The sequence below is a fragment of the Pan troglodytes genome, chromosome 10 (assembly GCF_028858775.2).
Source record: "Pan troglodytes isolate AG18354 chromosome 10, NHGRI_mPanTro3-v2.0_pri, whole genome shotgun sequence".
In the NCBI taxonomy this organism is placed as follows: Eukaryota; Metazoa; Chordata; class Mammalia; order Primates; family Hominidae; genus Pan; species Pan troglodytes.
In genome coordinates, this window is record NC_072408.2 from 35216436 (window position 1) to 35240017 (window position 23582).

A 23582-nucleotide genomic window follows, 5' to 3' on the forward strand; every position below is an offset into this window, starting at 1 on the left:
AAGCGGGAATAGCCCAAAATGTTAATAGAGCAGCTGGGTTTTTTTGCCTTCTTCAACAAAATAATCTCTTTTGTACATTTTTTGTTCTTTCAATTTAAATAATGAGCATGCTCTATTTACTTGGTAGAAAACTAACTCCATACCCATTCATTGTAATAGTTATCAGAAACAGAATTTACGTAACAATGGTATTAGCCATGGTCTCAGCATGGTTCATCCGATAATTTCCTGGAGCAAGTAACTGAAATCTGGGTCTTCAGGGCATTGGATCAGTGGATGTAACAATTGAGCAATTTTGAGGTAATCCCCTCTGAGAACAGTACAGGGAGAATTTTCACTGTGGATAAAATGAGTTGATCAGCTCCCTGGAGATAACAGGAGATAGGAAGGGAAGATTCAGGTTTTTTAAAAAGTGTAATAACATCAAACTTTACCCATTGCCCAGTTTTGCAAGAAACTTTTTTATTAACCATTGCACCTGACTTCTAAGCCAAGTAAAGGAATGAAAGTTTATTCTGTCTTAGTTGTTTTCAATGCATCTGTGCCCATTAACTAGAACAGAAACTTCAAACATGCTGGCTTTAAAAAATTAGCAATATATCCAGCCAAACTAAGCTTCATAAGTGAAGGAGAAATAAAATCCTCTACAGACAAGCAAATGCTGAGAGATTTTGTCACCACCAGGCCTGCCCTAAAAGAGTTCCTGAAGGAAGCACTAAACATGGAAAGGAACAACCGGTTCCAGCCACTGCAAAAACATGCCAAATTGTAAAGACCATCGAGGCTAGGAAGAAAATGCATTAACTAACGAGCAAAATAACCAGCTAACATCATAATGACAGGATCAAATTCACACATAACAATATTAACCTTAAATGTAAATGGGCTAAATGCTCCAATTAAAAGACAAAGACTGGCAACTTGGATAAAGACTCAAGACCCATCAGTGTGCTGTATTCAGGAAACACATCTCACGCGCAGAGACACACATAAGCTCAAAATAAAAGGATGGAGGAAGATCTACGAAGCAAATGGAAAACAAAAAAAGGCAGGGGTTGCAATCCTAGTCTCTGATAAAACAGACTTTAAACCAACAAAGATCAAAAGAGACAAAGAAGGCCATTACATAATGGTAAAGGGATCAATTCAACAAGAAGAGCTAACTATCCTAAACATATATGCACCCAACACAGAAGCAACCAGATTCATAAAGCAAGTCCTTAGAGACCTACAAAGAGACTAAGACTCCCACACAATAATAAAGGGAGACTTTAACACCCCACTGTCAATGTTAGACAGATCATGAAGACGGAAAGTTACAAGGATATCCAGGAATTCAACTCAGCTCTGCACCAGGTGGACCTAATAGACATCTACAGAACTCTCCACCCCAAATCAACAGAATGTACATTCTTCTCAGCACCACACCACACTAATTCCAAACCTGACCACATACTTGGAAATAAAGAACTCCTCAGCAAATGTAAAAGAACAGAAATCATAACAAACTGTCTCTCAGATCACAGGGCAATCAAACTAGAACTCAGGATTAAGAAACTCACTCAAAACCGCTCAACTACGTGGAAACTGAACAATCTGCTCCTGAATGACTACTGGGTACATAACGAAATGAAGGCAGAAATAAAGATGTTCTTTGAAACCAATGAGAACAAAGACACAACATATCAGAATCTCTGGGACACATTCAAAGCAGTGTGCAGAGGGCAATTTATAGCACTAAATGCCCACAAGAGAAAGCACGAAAGATCTAAAATTGACACCCTAACATCACAATTAAAAGAACTAGAGAAGCAAGTGCAAACACAGTCAAAAGCTAGCAAAAAGCAAGAAACACCTAAGATCAGAGCAGAACTAAAGGAAATAGAGACACAAAAACCATTCAAAAAAATCAATGAATCCAGGAGCTGGTTTTTTGAAAAGATCAACAAAATTGATAGACCACTAGCAAGACTAATAAAGAAGAAAAGAGAGAAGAATCAAATAGATGCAATAAAAAATGACAAAGGGGATATCACCACCGATCCCACAGAAATACAAACTACCATCAGAGAATACAATAAACAACTCTACGCAAATAAACTAGAAAATCTAGAAGAAATGGATACATTCCTTAACACATGCACCCTCCCAAGACTAAACCACGAAGAAGTTGAATCTCTGAATAGACCAATAACAGGCTCTGAAATTGAGACAATAATTAATAGCTTACCAACCAAAAAAAGTCTAGGACCATATGGATTCACAGCCGAACTCTACCAGAGGTACAAGGAGGAACTGGTACCATTCCTTCTGAAACTATTCCAATAAATAGAAAAACAGGGAATCCCCCCTAACTCATTTTACAAGGTCAGCATCATCCTGATACCAAAGCCTGACAGAGACACAACAAAAAAAGAAAATTTTAGACCAATATTCCTGATGAACATCAATGCAAAAATCCGCAATAAAATACTGGCAAACTGAATCCAGCAGCACATCAAAAAGCTTATCCACCATGATCAAGTGGGCTTCATCCCTGGGACACAAGGCTGGCTCAACATACACAAATCAATAAACATAATCCAGCATATAAACAGAACCAATGACAAAAACCACATGATTATCTCAATAGATGCAGAAAAGACCTTTGACAAAATTCAACAACACTTCATGCTAAAAATGCTCAATAAATTAGGTATTGATGGGACGTATGTCAAAATAATAAGAGCTATCTCTGACAAACCCACAGCCAGTATCATACTGAATGGGCAAAAACTGGAAGCATTCCCTTTGAAAACTGGCACAAGACAGGGATGCCGTCTCTCACCACTCCTATTCAACATAGTGTTGGAAGTTTTGGCCACGGCAATCAGGCAGGAGAAGGAAATAAAGGGTATTCAATTAGGAAAGGAGGAAGTCAAATTGTCCCTGTTTGCAGATGACATGACTGTATATCTAGAAAACCCCATCGTCTCAGCCCCAAATGTCCTTAAGCTCATAGGCAACTTCAGCAAATCTCAGGATACAAAATCAATGTGCAAAAATTACAAGCATTCTCATACACCAGTAACAGACAAACAGCCAAATCATGAGTGAACTCCCATTCACAATTGCTTCAAAGAGAATAAAATACCTAGGAATCCAACTTACAAGGGATGTGAAGGACCTCTTCAAGGAGAACTACAAACCACTGATCAATGAAATAAAAGAGGATACAAACAAATGGAAGAAATGGAAGAACATTCCATGCTCATGGGTAGGAAGAATAAATATCGTGAAAATGGCCATACTGCCCAAAGTAATTTGTAGATTCAATGCCATCCCCATCAAGCTACCAATGACTTTCTGCACAGAATTGGAAAAAACTACTTTAAAGCTCATATGGAACCAAAAAAGAGCCTGCATTGCCAAGTCAATCCTAAGCCAAAAGAACAAAGCTGGAAGCATCACGCTACCTGACTTCAAACTATACTACAAGGCTACAGTAACCAAAACAGCATGGTACTTGTACCAAAACAGAGATCTAGACCAAAGGAACAGAACAGAGCCCTCGGAAATAATGCCGCATATCTACAACCATCTGACCTTTGACAAACCTGACAAAAACAAGAAATGGGGAAATGATTCCTTATTTAATAAATGGTGCTGGGAAAACTGGCTAGCCATATGTAGAAAGCTGAAACTGGGTCCCTTCCTTACACCTTATACGAAAATTAATTCAAGATGGATTAAAGACTTACATGTTAGACCTAAAACCATAAAAAACCCTAGAAGAAAACCTAGGCAATACCATTCAGGACATAGGCATGGGCAAGGACTTCATGTCTAAAACACCAAAAGCAATGGCAACAAAAGCCAAAATTGACAAATGGGATCTAATTAAACTAAAGAACTTCTGCACAGCAAAGGAAACTACCATCAGAGTGAACAGGCAACCTACAGAATGGGAGAAAATTTTTGCAATCTACTCATCTGACAAAGGGCTAATATCCAGAATCCACAATGAACTCAAACACATTTACAAGAAAAAAACAAACAACCCCATCAAAAAGTGGGCAAAGGACATGAACAGACACTTCTCAAAAGAAGACATTTATGCAGCCAACAGACACATGAAAAAATGCTCATCATCACTGGCCATCAAAGAAATGCAAATCAAAACCACAATGAGATACCATCTCACACCTGTTAGAATGGTGATCTTTAAAAAGTCAGGAAACAACAGGTGCTGGAGAGGATGTGGAGAAATAGGAACACTTTTACACTGTTGGTGGGACTGTAAACTAGTTCAACCATTGTGGAAGTCAGTGTGGCGATTCCTCAGGGATCTTGAACTAGAAATACCATTTGACCCAGCCATCCCATTACTGGGTATATACCCAAAGGATTATAAATCATGCTACTATAAATACACATGCACACATATGTTTATTGTGGCTCTATTCACAATAGCAAAGACTTGGAACCAACCCAAATATGCAACAATGATAGACTGGATTAAGAAAATGTGGCACATATACAGTATGGAATACTATGCTGCCATAAAAAATGATGAGTTCATGTCCTTTGTAGGGACATGGATGAAGCTGGAGACCATCATTCTCAGCAAACTATCGCAAGGACAAAAAACCAAACACTGCATGTTCTCACTCATAGGTGGGAATTGAACAATGAGAACACATGGACACAACAAGGGGAACATTACACACCATGGCCTGCTGTGGTGTGGGGAGATGGGTGAGGGATAGCATTAGGAGATCTACCTCGTGTTAAATGAGGAGTTAATGAATGCAGCACACCAACATGGCACATGTATACATATGCAACTAACTTGAACGTTGTGCACATGTAGCCTAAAACTCAAAGTATAATAAAAAAATTAGCCATAATAAAAATGCATATGTATTGTGACACTGGACAAATAAGGAAACAAAGTAAATGACATGAACTGTTAGACCCTCATGTTTTTTCTTTTCTTCTTCTTATTATTATTATCATTATACTTTAAGTTTTAGGGTACATGTGCACAACGTGCAGGTTAGTTACATATGTATACATGTGCCATGCTGGTGCACTGCACCCACTAACTGGTCATCTAGCATTAGGTATATCTCCCAGTGCTATCCCTCCCCCCTCCCCCCACCCAACAACAGTCCCCAGAGTGTGATGTTCCCCTTCCTGTGTCCATGTGATCTCATTGTTCAATTCCCAACTATGAGTGAGAATATGCGGTGTTTGGTTTTTTGTTCTTGCGATAGTTTACTGAGAATGATGATTTCCAATTTCATCCATGTCCCTACAAAGGACATGAACTCATCATTTTTTATGGCTGCATAGTATTCCATGGTGAATATGTGCCACATTTTCTTAATCCAGTCTATCATTGTTGGACATTTGGGTTGGTTCCAAGTCTTTGCTATCGTGAATAATGCCACAATAAACATACGTGTGCATGTGTCTTTATCTTACTCATGTTTTTTCTTATGTTTGTGCCTAAAGGAGGTTGATTCAGACATTCTCCATTCGGTAGGATATAGGGGTGACAGTTACAAAGTTAGAAATCTATTTTTCACCAAGACCATTACTTGACTTCTGCTTGCTGCTTCTGTTCATTTCTCAGGAAATCTGTAAAGTTCAATTTATGATCATCAGAGGAGGATGTGCATGGTAGTAGCCATAACCTCATTCAATATTCAGCCAGCTAATTATGCTTCTACATCTATCCTTCCCCTGAAAATTCCCATTTGTAAGAGTATAGTCACAGCCTTAGCAACTCATCTCGTTAAGATAAATTCAGAAATAATTCCATATCTTATGTTAGCATATTTTATCTAAAACCTTCTTAAAAACATAAATAGTAATAATAAAAAATTATTCTCCCATTAATAAAACTTGCTATGCATGAGTTACGATTATATGTATAATAGATACCATAACATAATCCTCTCATTAGTTCTGCCAGGGGCTTTATTCCAGGAATTTCTGATTGATCTGGTGATGTGTATTAGATCTAAGGCTATACATCATAAGCACGTTTAGCAATTAGATTATTTCTTCTCAGAATTTGACTTTTGGGGGCCCTGCAGTTGAGTTGCTCTAGGTCTAGCTCTTAAAAGTGCCATTACCTGATGCTGACATTCCATAAATGTTTTGATACTGCTTTCTCAAGTTTTCATTGATTTGAGTTCTGAGAATGTCTCAAAAAGGCCATTGGTGAATCTCAAAAGAAAGTTTCCTATTAATGGGCTCCGTAATCCCTTAGGGCTGGGTCAAGTTTAGAGTGGCCGTGGCATAAACCACACGGTGAATTAGGGAAGTTGCACCTGGTAACTGTTAGTTGATGGTGCTAGTCTTTATAAATTAAAATCTTAATCGTTTACTGATAAATCAAAGTTAAAATGTGATTACCTGCCTTCCCAATGGATCCTAACTTCCAACTTCAACCTCATCAAGATATTTTGTTTCTGTTGTTGCTATTATTGCCTTGTCTTGTGTGTTTATTGTATGCATCTAGGAAAATACATTGAAATCTATTTCTATAACATATGTTAAAGTTTACATTTCATCAGCATTTTAATATGAACATTTTTTACAATATACTATTTCTTTCATGTTGTTTATAGACTTTATTTTTTACCATTTCTAGAATCACCTTTTTCAAAATGATTTTTTAAAACATTTTATTGAATTTATTCTCAGAAATATTACACGTATGCTTTTTTCTGTAAATATGTATGTCTAAATATGTATTTTACCCTCTTTGAATGATGTCATAGTTAAACAATGTACTCTTAAAATTATTTTTAATTGACAAATAATAATTATGTATATTTATGGGGTACAGTATGATGTTTCATCTATCTCCTCAATGACTTAGCCCTTTGGGAGTCAACATGTTGAAAATCTATTTCAGCAATTTTGAAATTTATATTATTATTAACTGTGGTCACCATGCAATGCAAGGATCAGTAAAAAATATTCCTTCAATCTAACTAAAATATTGTACCCTTTGATCAACATCTCCTCTTACCCCATACTGCCCCATGCCCCTAGCCTCTGGTTACTACTTTTTGACTCTCTGTTTCTATGAGATAAACTTTTTTAGATTTCACATATAGGTGAGATTATATACTATTTATTTTTCTGTGCCTGGGCTTATTTCATGAAGCATAAATTTCTACAGTTCCATCCATGTTGTAAATGTCTGAATTTCCTATTTCCTTCACTATTAAGTCAGAGTAGTATATCTACCACAATTTCTTTAGCTATTTATCTTTTGACAGATAATTAGGTGGCTTCCATATTAGAAGTGGCTAATGAGAATAATGCTGAAATAAACATGGGAGTGCAGATATTGCTAGGATATACTGATTTAAATTTCTTTGGATATATAGCCAGAAGTGGAATTGCTGGGTCATATGGTAATTCTATTTTTAGTTTTCTGAGGATCCCTCATACTGTTTTCCATAGCAGCTGCACCAAATGGCTTTACTAATTTATCAGACCAAAAACACACATAGGTTTCCTTTTCTCCACATTCTTGCTAACATTTGTTTTCCCTGTTTTGTTTGTTTGTTTTGTTTTGATAATGGCCATTCTAACAAGTGTGAAGTGCTCTCATGTTGTGGTTTTAATTTGCATTTTCTGAAAATTACAGATGAACATTTTTTTCATATATCTGCTAGCCATTTATATCTTTTCTTTTGAGTAATGTCTTTTCAGATCTTTGGCCCATTTTTCAATCAGGTTATTTGTTTTCTTGCTATTGAGTTGTTTGAGTTATTTATATATTTTTGATATTAGACCCTCTTCAGATATATGGGTTCTAATGTAAGGGGTTTGCAAATATTTTCTCCTGTTTCATAGGTTGTCTTTTTGTTTTATTGATTGCTTCCTTAGCTATGCAGAAGCTTTTAAGTTTGATATAATCCCACTTTATTTTTGCTTCTGTTGCTTGTGCTTTTAGAGTCCCATCCAAAAAATAATTGCCCAGATCAATGACATGGAAATTTTCTCCTATGTTTCTCCTAGTAGCTTACAGTTTCAAGTCTCACATTGAAGGTTTTTACTTATTTTGAGTTGATTTTTGTGTATGGTGTGAGATAAGGGTTCAATTTCATTCTTCTGATATGGATATCCAATTTTCTTAACATTATTTACTGAATAAACTTTCCTCATCATGTGTTGACACATTTGTCAAAAATCAATTAACCATAAATACTAGGGTTTATTTCTGAGGGTTTTATCTTTTTTCTTTGGTTGATGTATCTACTCTTATGCAAGTACCATGAGAGTTTGATGTCTATAGCTTCATAATACATTTTGTAATCAGAAATTATGATGCCTCCAGCTTTGTTCTTTTTGCTCAAGATTGCTTTGGCTATTTGGATTGGCTTCTAGTTCCACACAAATTTTAGAATTGTTTCCTCTATCTGTAAAAAGTGACATTAGCATATTGACAGATATTGAATTGAATCTATAGATCTGTTTGTAGTATGGACATTTTAACAATATTAATTATTTTGGTCCATGAAATATGGCATGTCTGTCATTTATTTGTGTCTTCTTTCATTTCTTTTATGAATATTTTATAGTTTTCACTGGACAGATCTTTCACTTTCTTGGCTAATTTTACTATAATACTAAATATGTTTGAAGCTATGAAAATGAGGTTGTTTTATTAATTTCTTTTCTGAATAGTATATTCTTACTGTATAAAAATTCTACTGACTTTTGTAAGTTGATTTAGTCACCTGAAACTTTACTGATTTTAAAAATCATTTATAGCAGTATTTTGGGGAGTCTTCCAGCTTTTCTATGTATAAGATCATGTTGTCACTCAGCAAAGAAAATATTACTTCTTCCTTTCCTGTATAATTATTTTTAATTTATTTTTCTTGCCTAATTGTTCTGGCTAGCACTTCCAGTACTATGTTGAATTAAAGTGGGGAAAGTGGGCATCCTTTTCTTGTTTCTAATCTTACAGGAAAAGTTTTCCACTTTTCACTGTTCAGTATGATGTTAGCTTCAGGCTTGTCTTATATGGCCTTTATTGTGTTGAAATCCAGTCTATGTATGTACCTTTTCTATATCTAGTTCATTGAAAGTTTTTTTTATCATGAAGGATTGTTGAATTTCTTCAAATACTTTTTTGCATCTATATAATCACATGACTTTCACCCTTCATATTAATATAGTGAATCCCATTTATAGATTTATGTGTGTTGAACTATCTTCACATCCCTGGGATAAATACCACTTGATCGTGGCGAATGATCTTTTAATGTGCTGTTGAAATCAGTTAACCAGCATTTTACTGAGGATTTTTAAATCTATATTCTTTAGGAATATTGGCATGTAGTTTTATTCTCTTGTAGTGTCCTTGTCTGGCTTTGATCTCAAGATAAGTCTGGCTTCATAAAAAGCGTAGAAGTATTTCCTCCTCTTTATTATTTTAGAAGGGTTTGAGAAGGATGGGTATTAGTTATTTAAATGTTTGGCAGAATTCAGCAGTGAAGTTATCAGATCTTGGGCTTTTCTTTGATCAGAGACTTTCTACTACTGATTCGATCTCATTACTGTTCATAGGTCTGTTCGGATTTTCTGTTTATTACTGATTTAATCTTGGTGAGTTGCATGTTTCTAGGAATTTATGAATTTCTTTTCTATTACCCAATTTGTTACTGTACAGTCGCTTATAATATTCTTTTATGATCCTTTGTATTTTTGTGGTATCAGTTGTAATGTCCCCTCTTTTGTTTCTTGTTTTTATTGAACCTTGTCTCTTTTTTACTTTGTTAGTCCAACAAATGTTGTTGATTTTGCTTGTGTTTTTTTAAAAACCACGTTATAGATTTACTGCTTTTCTAATCTCTATTTTGTTTATTTATACCCCTATCATTGTAATTTTCTTTTTTCTGCTAAATGTAGGCCTACGTTATTTTATTTGTTAATTCTGTGAGGTATAACATTAGGTTGTTTATATGAGATCTTTCTTATTGTTTAATCTAAACATTCATTGATATAACCTTCTCAGAATCGCTTTTGTCGCATTTCATAAGTTTTGGTATATTATTGTTTTATCATTGTTTGTGGTCAGAATATTTTTAAAATTCTCCACATAATTTTTGCTTTGATCCATTAGTTATACCTGTTTAATTTCCGTATATTTGTGAGCTTTCCAAAATTCCTTCTATTATTGATTTCTAGTTTCATGGCCTCACAATCAGAAACGACACTTGATATAATTTTAAACTGCTTAAATATTTTAAGACTTGTAGTCTAACGTATTATCTATCCTGGAGAATGCTGTGCATGCCCTTGAGAATAATTGCATTGTCCGTGCAATTCTATCATTATTGGGTGGATTGCTCTTTAAATGCCTGTTAGATTCATTTGGTGTAACATGCAGAGGAAATTTAATGTTTTCTTGTGAGCTTTCTATCTAGGTGATCTTTTCAGTGTTGAAAGTGGAGTGTTGAAGTTCCCAACTATGATGTATTGCAGTCTAGCTCTCCTTTAGATCTATCAATGTTTGCTTTATATATTTGGATTCTCCTATGTTAGGTTCATACACGCTTGCTATTTTTTAAAACTACTTGCTTAATCTCTTTATTATTAAATAATGACGTTTTGTCTCTTTTCACAGTTTTTGAAATAAAGTTTATTTGCCTTATATAAGTATAGCTACCCCCATTCTCTTTGGTTTCAACTTGCACAGTGTGATGGTTAATATTAAGTGTCAACTTGATTGGATTGCAGGATGCCTAGATAGCTGGTAAAGCATTGTCACTGGGTGTGTCTGTGAGGGTGTTGCCAGAGGAGACTGATAATTGAGTCAGTGGACTAGTAGAGGAAGACCCACCATCGATGTGGTGGGTACTATCCAATCAGCTGCCAGTGTGGCTAGCACAAAACAGACAGTAGAGGGTGGAATGGCTGTATGTTTCCCTACATTCCTCCTATCCTTGGACATTATAACAGGTTACTTAGCCTTTGGACTCTTGGACTTGCACCAGTGGTTTTCTGGGGGCTCTTGAGCCTTCAGCCACAGACTGAAGGCTGTGCTGCCAGCTTCCCTGCTTTTGAGGCTTTTGGACTCAGGCTGAGCCACTACTGGCTTCTTTCATCTCCAGCTTGCAGAACGTCTATCCTGGGACTTCACCTTGTGATCATGTGAGCCAATTCTCACTAATAAACTCCCTTTCATATGTACATATATTCTATTAGTTCTGTCCCTCCGGAGAAACCTGAATGATACACATAGAATATATTTTTCCATCCCATTATTTTAGTCTATGTGTGTCCTTAGAGGTAAAGTGCATCTCTTGTAGACATCATAGGGTTGAGTCTTTCTTTTTTATTCATTTAGTCATTCAAAGTTTTCTGATTGAATAATTTAATCTGTTTACATTTAAAGTAAGTATTGATAGGTAAAGACCTACTATGATCATTTTGTTAATTGTTTTCTGGTTAATTTATAGATCCTTTGTTCCTTTCTTTCTCTCTTCCTGTTTTCCTTTGCGGTTTGATGATTTTCTGTACTGGTATGCTTTGATTTTTTTCTTTCTATCTTTTATGTACCTTCTAAGGGTTTTTGCTCTATGATTACCATGAGAGTTACATATAACATCTTATACTAATAATAGTGATTTAAGTTGATAACTACTTAACTTTAATCACTTGCAAAAACTGCACTTTTACTCCCCACACAACAATTTGTTTTTGATGACATATTTATTTATTTTCTATAGTTTCTGGCCCTTAGCAAATTATTGTAGCTATAGTTGTTTTTAATAGTTTTATTTTTAATTGTATGCTGAAGATATAATTTTCACACACCATTACAAGTGTTTTGAGTTTTACTATATACTTCTTTTACCAGTGAGTTTTACATTTTCCTGTTGCTCTTTAGTGATATTTTTCTTCACTTTGAAGACTCTTCCAGCACTCTTGTAAGATAAGTATGGTTATAAGTTCTCTCAACTTTTTTTTTGTCTGGGAAAGTTTTCATCTGTCTTTCATTGTTGGAGGATGTGATTGCCGGGTACAGTATTCTAGATTTACAGGGTTTTTTTTTCATCTTTTTGAATATATTATGCCACTACCTCTGGCCTGTTAAGTTTCTGTTGCAAAATCTGCAGATAGATTTATGGTTCCCTTGTTTGTATCGTGTTTCCCTCCCCTTGAAGTTTTTAATATTCATTTTTTTGTCTTAAATTTTTGACAATTTGATTATAATGTGTCTTGGTGTAGATCTCTTTAGATTCATCCTATTAGGTGTATGTTCAGCTTTCTGGATATGCATTTCTAATTCTTTCTCCAAATTTGGGAAGTTTTCTTCTATTATTTCTTTGAATATATTTTCTATTTCTTTCTCTTTCTATCTGCTTCTGGTACTCTGATAATGTGTACATTATTCCATTTGATGGTGTCCCATAAGTTTCTTAGCCTGTCTTTACTTTTTTTTATGATCCTCATAAAAAAAAGCCAGAAAGTTTTTTTTTATGCACAATAATTAAAGAGCCAAACTTTCTGGAAAGGACTGTAAAACTTGTACACTATCAGTGAAATATAAGCCCCTTACCCCTCAGGAAGAAGTCTCAAAGTGGAGTTTTCTTTCTGAGTGGAGTATAAACCTCTGTGCTCAGGGTGACGTTAGTGCATAGGTGTATCTCCACCTTTTCTATCCTTCTTACGTGGATATTTTTTTAGTCATCCAGTGTGTAGGAGGCTGGATGACTAAAAAAATTTCAACTGGATTTTGGCTTTCTCTAGAGAGTACTGATCCATTTGTAGGTGTTTATTGATGTGATTGCAGCAGGAGGGGTAGTCAGGAGCCCCTTATTCTGCCATGTTACTCAAATGATTAAATAATGTATCTTATTTATATTTCCAATCTTTTTTCAATAGTCTAATCTTATTTTTAATATATATTCAATATTGCTTATGATAAGTCTGATGATATCCTACTCCCCTTTCCTGAATGTATTTTGTCATTTCCATTTAGAGGCCTTGGCTTAAAAAAATTATAATTCAAATGTCTTGCTAGGATATCACCATAGCTAACACATATATTTTTTATGTACTTATTTCTCTAAGGGCTTAATACATAAACTATTTCATTGAATTTTCAAAGTATGCTCCATCAAGTATATATTGCAATTTATACTTTACATGTTAAAAAAATAAAATACTAACATATTAAGTAATTTTCCAAAGCTCATAGGTTAATTAATTGTAGAGAATGAAATAAAACCTGTATATCAGGCTGTAGAGTCTGTGTTTCTTGACATAAGCAAAAGTTTCTTGCCCCACTTTGTAAATGGATTGTATTGTTCTTTACCTATTGAAGTCTCATGTGGCATCTCAGATCTCAGATGGGTATGCCTGTTGAAATCTCATGGGTAGTTTTGTATTGACAAGTAGTAGTAGATGATGAGTTCTCAAGTTCTCATTGTTCTCCAGTTTTATAAAATTCAGCTCGAGAAAGTCTGACCTTGGGGTTGTGGTTTATAGAGAACAACATTATATTCAGAAATAAGAAGAAAGGAAGCCTTCTCAGCACAAACTACTACACTTTCCAATACTGCCAGTATTAACAGGAAAAGTGTAGAATTACATGAGTAATATAGTAGTGGCAGCCCAGTCCAATTCATGGACATTAACATATAGTAAGTAAATAATTATTATAATGTCCAAATAATATCCAAAATTATCTGGATAATTTCTCCAAACCTCATTTCTAATTGCAAGATCAGTGATTTACTCACATAGTTTCATTCTAAGTCTTCATCCATCTTAAGAATGGTTTGTTACTTCCTTCTGCACCCCAACATCTCTTACACATAGTTGCTCCCACACCAATGTTTATTATTTAAAAGGTCCCAATTGTGGCACTATCATGAGTTTCTTCCAGTTTTTCCCAGTGGCTTACCACAGTTCCTATGGCTCCAGTAGAATATAGGAAGTGCAGGGAGGGGATTTAGGTTTATGCACTTCCACAAGAATTTTCTATTATTCATCTGTCTTCCCATAATTTGGATGTAACAGCTCTGAATTATTTAAATTTGCATAATTCTTTATAACTTAAATTATTTTTCAGGAACATTTTATTTTTACACCAGCTATAAAGACTAAGCCCCAAGCATTGTATTACATTTTTAGGAAGTAATATAATTTTCTCATTAAAATAAAGTCATTCATTTTGTAAAAAAATACTGCAAATAGTGTCTGCATAAATCTTAGGCAATAGAAAATGTACAATTTCAAAATATTCTCTTCTTCTTGGTACATAATATTTTCATTTGTTTATAAAAGTTGTTGGATGGCTAGATATATAGATCATAGATAGATAGATAGATAGATAGATAGATAGATAGATAGATAGATGAGAGCTTTTTAAACTTTCAGTTTTCTTTCATAGGAGGCTCTATTCTTCAATTATATAATTTTTAGTACAATAAAGAAAGAAAAATATTCTCCCTCTGTGCTACAGTTGGAATGTTTCTCCCTTCAGAAACTCATGTTGAAACTTATTTCCCAATGTGATAGTATTGAAAGGTGGTCCCTTTACAAGGTAATTGGGTCATGAAGGCTGTGCCTTCGTGAATGGATGAATCTATTCATGGATTTATTGATTAATAAATTAATGGATTAATGGAATAGGACAGATGTCTTTATAAGAAGAAGAAGAGACCTGAGCTAGCATGCTGAAACCCCCACTATGTGGTGCCCTGTACAATCTCAGGACTCTGCAAAGTCCCTACCATGAAAAAGGCTCTTACCAGATGCAGCCCTTTGACCTTGGACTTCTAAAGCTTCACAACTATATAATAAATATATTTATTTTCTTTATAAATTATCCAGCCACTATTATTCTAAGTGAAGTAACTCAGTAATGGAAAACAAAACATCGTATGTTCTCACTCATATGTGGGAACTAAGCTATGAGGACACAAAGGCATAATAATGATACATTGGACTTTAGGGATTTAGGGGAAAGGTTTGGGGGTGGCAACAGATAAAAGACAACACATTGGGTACAGTGTACACTGCTCAGGTGATGGGTTCACTAACATCTCAGAAATCACCAATAAAGAACTTATTCACGTAACTAAGCACCACCTGTTCCTCAAAAACCTATTAAAAAGTTAAAAAAAAATTACCCAGTCTCAGATACTCTGTTATAGCAACCAAAAATGAACTAAGACACTCTTCAAGCATAGGGCTGGGTGTGCCTGGTTATTAGTTCTAGGAGCTTTAGTTCAGTGGCTACATTGATGTGAATTAGAGGTTTTCAGTGGCTTCTAGGAAATTTCACCATGTGATATATTTGAGTAATTTTACTATGTGATATATTTAGTATTTTAGCAATACTCTAGAGAATGAAGTATCCTATCTTCAGTGTAAACTGTAGGCTTTACTTTTTATTCCAGTTGAAGAATACCTTTAAAATTTCCTTCTTCTTGCTTTGAACATGTATTTTCAGTAGCAGGAATAATTGTATTGTTTAGGCTTGGGGAAAAGATCTCAGGGGCTTTAACATATAGTAAGTAAATAATTATTATAATTTGGCAGTTCTTCATGCTATTTACTATTGTTCTTATTAGTATTAAACTTGTTCAAAACTAAATACCTCTGGGAAGCATTGGAAACTAGTTTTAATATAAAAGATAACAGATGGACCTATTTTTTCTCTACATGTAGTGCTTGCAATTATATGTTGACCTAATGTTTCTCATGTTGACTAGAAAAGTTTTTACTCAATTTACTGTATTCCATTTTGAAACTTTTTGCTTCTGGTAATTACTCTCTGTCTGGTGTTTATTTAACATTCTATCTAAATATTAAGGAGCTGTTTAATCAAGCCAAAAAATATTTAATTATTTAATTTGATTTTTGAAAAACAAAGTAAAAATGATGTTAACTCTGTCATTAGAAAATAAGCTATCATCAAGAAATAGCAAATACATGAGTTTAGACTCACAGAAATATTGTATTAAAAGGACATATGTAAATATATATAATGCATAATTATATGGCAAATTATATATGAATATAATATATAATTTATAATATAGTACATAAAAATACAAGTTAATATTAAATATATACTGATATTTAAAATTTAAAATAATACATAGGTGTTAAAAAACAGAAATATAGAGGTGTCAGACCAACTACATGTGAGGACAGAAGATTAGCAAATAAAATGAAAATTTCGTAGAGTTTTAATGGAATTTTTTAGGATAAATGGAGTTGTGCAGATGGACAAGAGTAAGGAGCACATTCCAAGAAAAGAAACAGCAATTTCAAGGTGCTGATACATAAAACAGCATCAAAGTTATAGCCGTAGATGACAGGGTTTAAACATAGAATCTAATTAGGGATAATTGTGACATTTCTGCTTCTTAGTTCTTGCAAGATGCATTTTGTTACAGGAATCAGAGTGAAAAAATGGTTTACTCAGGCCAGGTCATTCCAGTCCCCTGACAGATCAACCAGTTTACATGTGTGTGTTAAGAATACCTCAAGATGGATTAAAGACTTAAATGTAACATCTAAAACCATAAAACCCCTACAAAGAAATCTAGGCAATACCATTCAGGACATAGGCATGGGCAAAGACTTCATGACTAAAACACCAAAAACAATGGCAACATAAGACAAAATTGACAAATGTGATCTAATTAAACTAAAGAGCTTCTGTACAGCAAAAGAAATTACCATCAGAGTGAACAGGCAACCTACAGAATGGGAGAAAATTTTTGCAATCTATCCATCTGACAAAGGGCTAATATCCAGAATCTACAAAGAACTTAAACAAATTTACAAGAAAAAAACAAACATCCCCATTAAAAATTGGGCAAAGGATATGAACAGACACTTCTCAAAAGAAGACATTTATGCAGCCAACAAACATATGAAAAATATCTCATCATCACTGGTCATTAGAGAAATGCAAATCAAAACCACAATGAGATAACCATCTGACACCAGTGAGAATGGCGATCTTTAAAAAGTCAGGAAACAACAGATGCTGGAGAGGAGGTGGAGAAATAGGAATGCTTTTACACTCTTGGTAGGAGTGTAAATTAGTTCAACCACTGTGGAATACAGTGGAGCTTCCTCAAAAAATTAAGAATAGAAGTAACTTAGGATCCAGCAATCCTACTTCTGAGTGTATATCCAAAATAACTGAAGTCAGGATCTCAAAGAAATATCTGCTCTCCTATGTTCATTGCAGAATTATTCACAATAATAAGATATGAAAACAACTTAAATTTCTACTGATGATCAATGGAAAAAGAAAATATGGTATATACATATGATGGAATATCTCATAGCCTTAAAAAATAAAGAAGGCCTGGGAATGGGGTGAAGATGGCTGAATAGAAGCAGCAGTGATCAGAGGTTCCCATCGAAAAGTTCCAAAACAGTGTGCAAATCCTGCACTGGTAACCAAAGTATCCAGGTTCTGTCATTAGGATGACTAGGCAGCTAGTGTGAACCATGGAGAGGAAGGAAGAACAGTGTAGTGCTGTGGCTTACCTGAGAGCTACACAGGGCAGGGGAGCCCCCACCCCCAGCCAACAGAGGCAGTGAGTGATCATGCTACTCAGCCTGGCAAACCATGCTTTTTTCATGGAACTGCGCAACCCATGGATTGGAAGCTCCCACTCATGAGCCCACCCCACTGGGGCCTTGAGTCCTAACCACAGAGCCGCACAGATTTTCACTTGGGTAGAATTGGCCTAAGCCTGCCGAGTTCCCAGGGGAAGGGATGAGAGCCAACATTGGAACTGCAGGGCCTCCCTGAAGGAACCCCAACTCCAGCCAGGAGCTCAGGGACAGAACTCTGATTTCCCTGGGCCTGAGCCCCTTGGGAGAAGGAAGGCCATAGTCTCCATGGACCAGCAGACTTAGTCTTTCCTCCTGCTAGCTCTGAGGAATCTGGGGAGCCCAAAAGAGTGGATTTTCCCCACAACACAGCACACCCCCTCCACCAATGAACAGCCAAAGTGCTTTATTGAATGGGTCCTGCTTCCCATGCCACCCAACTGTGTGAGATCCCCCCAACAGGGGTTGTCAGACATCCTATGCAGTAGTGTCACTACTGACATCAGGTCAATGACCCTCGAGGTCAGAGATCATAGAGGAAGAAGCAGGCACCCATCTTTGCTGTTCTCCAGCCTCCTCAAGAGACATCTACAGGCACGGGAGTGAACCAGATGAATAGGGCCTGAAGTGAACCCCCAGCAAACTGCAGCAGCCCTACAGAAGAGGGATCTGACTACTGAAATAAAAACAAACAAACAGAAAGCAACAACAGCAGCATCAAAACAAAAGTCCCCACAAAAACCTCATCAAAGAGTCAGCAGCCTCAAAGATTGAAACTAGACAAACTCATAAACACAAGAAAGCATCAATAATAAAAAAATGTTGAAAACACAAAAGGCCAGAGTGCTTCTTCTCCTCCAGATGATGATAACACCTCTCCAGCAAGGGCGCAAAACTGGACAGAGGATGAGACAGACAAATTGACAGAAGTAGGCTTCACAAGGTGGGTAATAAAAAACTTTGCTGAGGTAAAGGAACATGTTCTAACCCAAATCAAAGAAGCTAAGAACTTTGATAAAAGGTTAGAGGTGCTGCTAAGTAGAACAACCAGTTTAGAGAGGAACGCAAATGACCTGGTGGAGCTGAAAAACACAGCATGAAAACTTAGTGAAGCATGTATAACTATCAATAGCTGAATCAATCAAGCAGAAGAATGGATATTAGAGTTTGAAGATCATCTTGCTGAAATAAGTCAGGCAGAAAAGACTAGAGGAAAAAGAATGAAAAGGAACAAACAAAACCTCTGAGCAATATGGAACTCTGTAAAAAGACTGAACCTATGCTATGACTCATTGTAGTACCTGAAGGAAATGGAGAGAATAGAACCAAGTTGAGAAACACATTTCATGATATTATCCAGAAGAACTTACCTAACCTAGCAAGGCAGGTCAATATTCAAATTTAAAAAATACAGAAAACACCACTAAGATACTCCACGAGAATATCAATTCCAAGACACATAATCATCAGATTCACTAAGGTTAAAATGAAGGGAAAAAAATGTTAAGGGCAGCCAGAGAGAAAGACCAGGTCACCTACGAAAAGAAGCTCATCAGACTAACAGCAGATCTCTCAGCAGAAACCCTACAAGCCAGAAGAGAGTGAGGGCCAATATTTAACATTCTTAAAGAAGAAATTTTCAACCCAGAATTTCATATCCAGCCAAACTAAGCTTCATAAATGAAGGAGAAATAAAATCCTTTTCAAAAAAGCAAATGCTGAAGGAATTCATCATAAACAGGTCTACCTTGAAGAGCTCCTGAAGGAAGCACTAAATATGGAGAGGAATAAACAGTACCAGCCACTGAAAAACACATGAAGGTATAAAGGCAAGTGACACTACGGAAAAAACGGCATGAACAAGTGTGCAAAATAACAAGCTAGCCTCAAGATGACAGGATCAGATTCACACATAACAATATTAACCATAAATGTAAATGGGCTAAATGCTCCAATTAAAAGACACAGACTGGCAAAGTGGATAGAGTCAAGACCCATTGGTATACTGTATTCAAGAGATCCATCCCATGCGCAAAGACACACATAGGCTCACAGTAAAGACATGGAAGAATATTTACCAAGGAAATGGTAGCTTGATCGGGATGGCATTGAATCTATAAATTACCTTGGGCAGTATGGCCATTTTCACGATATTGATTCTTCCTGTGCATGAGTAGGGAATGTTCTTCCATTCATTTGTATCCTCTTTTATTTCATTGAGTAGTGGTTTGTAGTTCTCCTTGAAGAGGTCCTTCACGTCCCTTGTCAGTTGGATTCCTAGGTATTTTATTCTCTTTGAAGCAATTGTGACTGGGAGTTCACTCATGATTTGGCTCTCTGTTTGTCTGTTATTGGTGTATAAGAATGCTTGTGATTTTTGTACATTGATTTTGTATCCTGAGACTTTGCTGAAGTTGCTTATCAGATTAAGGAGATTTTGGGCTGAGACAATGGGGTTTTCTAGATATACAATCATGTCATCTGCAAACAGGGACAATTTGACTTCCTCTTTTCCTAATTGAATACCCTTTATTTCCTTCTCCTGCCTAATTGCCCTGGCCAGAACTTCCAATAATATGTTGAATAGGAGTGGTGAGAGAGGGCATCCCTGTCTTGTGCCAGTTTTCAAAGGGAATGCTTCCAGTTTTTGCCCATTCAGTATGATATTGGCTGTGGGTTTGTCATAGATAGCTCTTATTATTTTGAGATACGTCCCATCAATACCTAATTTATTGAGAGTTTTTAGCATGAAGCGTTGTTGAATTTTGTCAAAACCAATGACTTTCTTCACAGAATTGGAAAAAACTACCTTAAAGTTCATACGGAACCAAAAAAGAGCCCGCATCACGAAGTCAATCCTAAGGCAAAAGAACAAAGCTGGAGGCATCACGCTACCTGACTTCAAACTATACTACAAGGCTACAGTAACCAAAACAGGATGGTACTGGTACCAAAACAGAGATATAGATCAATGGAACAGAACAGAGACCTCAGAAATAACGCCACATATCTACCACTATCTGATCTTTGACAAACCGGAGAAAAACAAGCAATGGGGAAAGGATTCCCTATTTAATAAATGGTGCTGGGAAAACTGGCTAGCCATAAGTAGAAAGGTGAAAATGGATCCCTTCCTTACACCTTATACAAAAATTCATTCAAGATAGATTAAAGACTTAAACATTAGACCTAAAACCGTAAAAACCCTAGAAGAAAACCTAGGCCGTACCATTCAGGACATAGGCATGGGCAAGGACTTCATGTCTAAAACACCAAAAGCAATGGCAACAAAAGCCACGATTGACAAATGGGATCTCATTAAATTAAAGAGCTTCTGCACAGCAAAAGAAACTACCATCAGAGTGAACAGGCAACCTAAAAAATGGGAGAAAGTTTTTGCAACCTACTTATCTGACAAAGGGCTAATATCCAGAATATACAATGAACTCAAACAATTACAAGAAAAAACAAACAACCCCATCAAAAAGTGGGCAGAGGATATGAACAGACACTTCTCATAAGAAGACATTTATGCAGCCAAAAAACACAAGAAAAAATGCTCACCATCACTGGCTATCAGAGAAATGCAAATCAAAACCACAATGAGATACCATCTCATACCAGTTAGAATGGCAATCATTAAAAAGTCAGGAAACAACAGGTACTGGAGAGGATGTGGAGAAATGGGAACACTTTTACACTGTTGGTGGGACTGTAAACTAGTTCAACCATTGTGGAAGTCAGTATGGCGATTCCTCAGGGATCTAGAACTAGAAATACCATTTGACTCAGCCATCCCATTACTAGGTATATGCCCAAAGGACTATAAATCATGCTGCTATAAAGACACATGCACACGTATGTTTATTGCGGCACTATTCACAATAGCAAAGACTTGGAACCAACCCAAATGGCCAACAATGATAGACTGGATTAAGAAAATGTGGCACATATACACCATGGAATACTATGCAGCCATAAAAAATGATGAGTTCATGTCCTTTGTAGGGACATGGATGAAATTGGAAATCATCATTCTCAGTAAACTATCGCAAGAACAAAAAACCAAACACCGTATATTCTCACTCATAGGTGGGAATTGAACAATGAGAACACATGGACACAGGAAGGGGAACATCACACTCTGGGGACTGTTGTTGGGTGGGGGGAGGGGGGAGGGATAGCTTTAGGAGATATACCTAATGCTAAATGACAAGTTGATGGGTGCAGCACACCAGCATGGCACATGTATACATATGTAACTAACCTGCACATTGTGCACATGTACCCTAAAACTTAAAGTATAATAATAATAAATTTTAAAAAAAAGGAAAAAGAAAAAGAGGTGCCTTGATGTGGTGGATTTAAAAAAAAAAAAAAAAAAAAGGAAGAGTCACTTCTGTGGCCTTCACTTGTACATAAAAATTAAAATCCCAAAGGCACTTATTTCCATTATTTCTAGATTATAATTTGATATGCTCGAAAGTACATTAAAATACAAGTATTTTATTAGATTTTAACAATTTTTACTGATTCAGCAAATGCCTAATGTCTCTCTTCCTAGGATTATCTTTTCTCAGATGGAAATATTTAAGTGGATTATAATCTTTTATTTTACCTATAAAATCATTACTTTTTCTTTTACCTATTAAAAAAAAAGAATATTTACCAAGGAAATGGAAAGCACAAAAAAGCAGGGTTGCAATGTTACTCTCTGACAAAACAAACTTTAAACAAACAAAGATAAAAAAGACAAAGAATCACATTACATAATGGTAAAGGGATCAATGCAACAAGAAGAGCTAACTATCCTAAATATATATGCATACAATCCAGGAGCACTCAGATCTATAGAACAAGTTCTTAGAGACCTACACAGAGAGTTATACTCCCACGCAATTAAAGGTGGGAGACTTTAACACCCCACTGTCAATATTAGACAAATCAACAAGACAGAAAATTTACAAGGATATCCAAAACTTGAACTCAGCTCTGGATCAAGTGGACCTAATAGATATCTACAGAACTCTCTACCTTCAAACAACAGAATATACATTTGTTCAGTGCCACATGGCACCTACTCTAACATTGACCACATAATTGGAAGTGAAACACTCCTCAGCAAATGCAAAAGAACTGAAATTACAACAAACAGTCTCTCAGACCACAGTGCAATTAAATTAGAACTCAGGATTAATAAACTCACTAAAAACCACAAAACTACATGAAAATTGAACAACCTGCTCTTGAATGAGTCCTGGGTAAATAATGAAATCAAGGCAGAAATCGAGAAGTTATTTGAAACAAATGAAACAGACAATGCACCAGGATCTCTGGGGATGCAGCTAAAGCAGTATTATGAGAGAAATTTATAACATTAAATGTCCACATCAGAAAGCTAGAAAGATCTCAAATTAACACCCTGACATTACAATTTAAAAAACTAAAGAAGCAAGAGCAAACAAATCCAAAAGCTAGCAGAAGAGAAGAAATAATTAAGATCAGAAATGAACTGAAGGAGATAGAGACACAAAAAACTTTTCAAAAAATAATGAATCCATGAGCTAGTTTTTTGAAAAAAATATAAAATAGACTGCTAGCTAGACTAATAAAGAAGAAAAGAGAGAAAAATCAAATAGACACAAAAACTGATAAAGGGGATATCACCACTGACCACACGGAAATACCAACTACCATCAGAGAATACTATAAACAACTCTACACAAATAAACTAGAAAAATCTAGAAGAAATGGATAAATTCCTGCAAACATACATCCTTATAGCCCAGAAAAAAAGTTGAAGACTAGACCAGAAAAAAGTTGAATCCCTGAATAGACAAATAACAAGTTCTGAAATTTAGGCAATGATAAATAGCCTACCAACAAAAAAAGCCCAGGACCAGATGGATTCACAGTCAATTCTACCAGAGGTACAAAGAGGAGCTAGTACCATTCCTTCA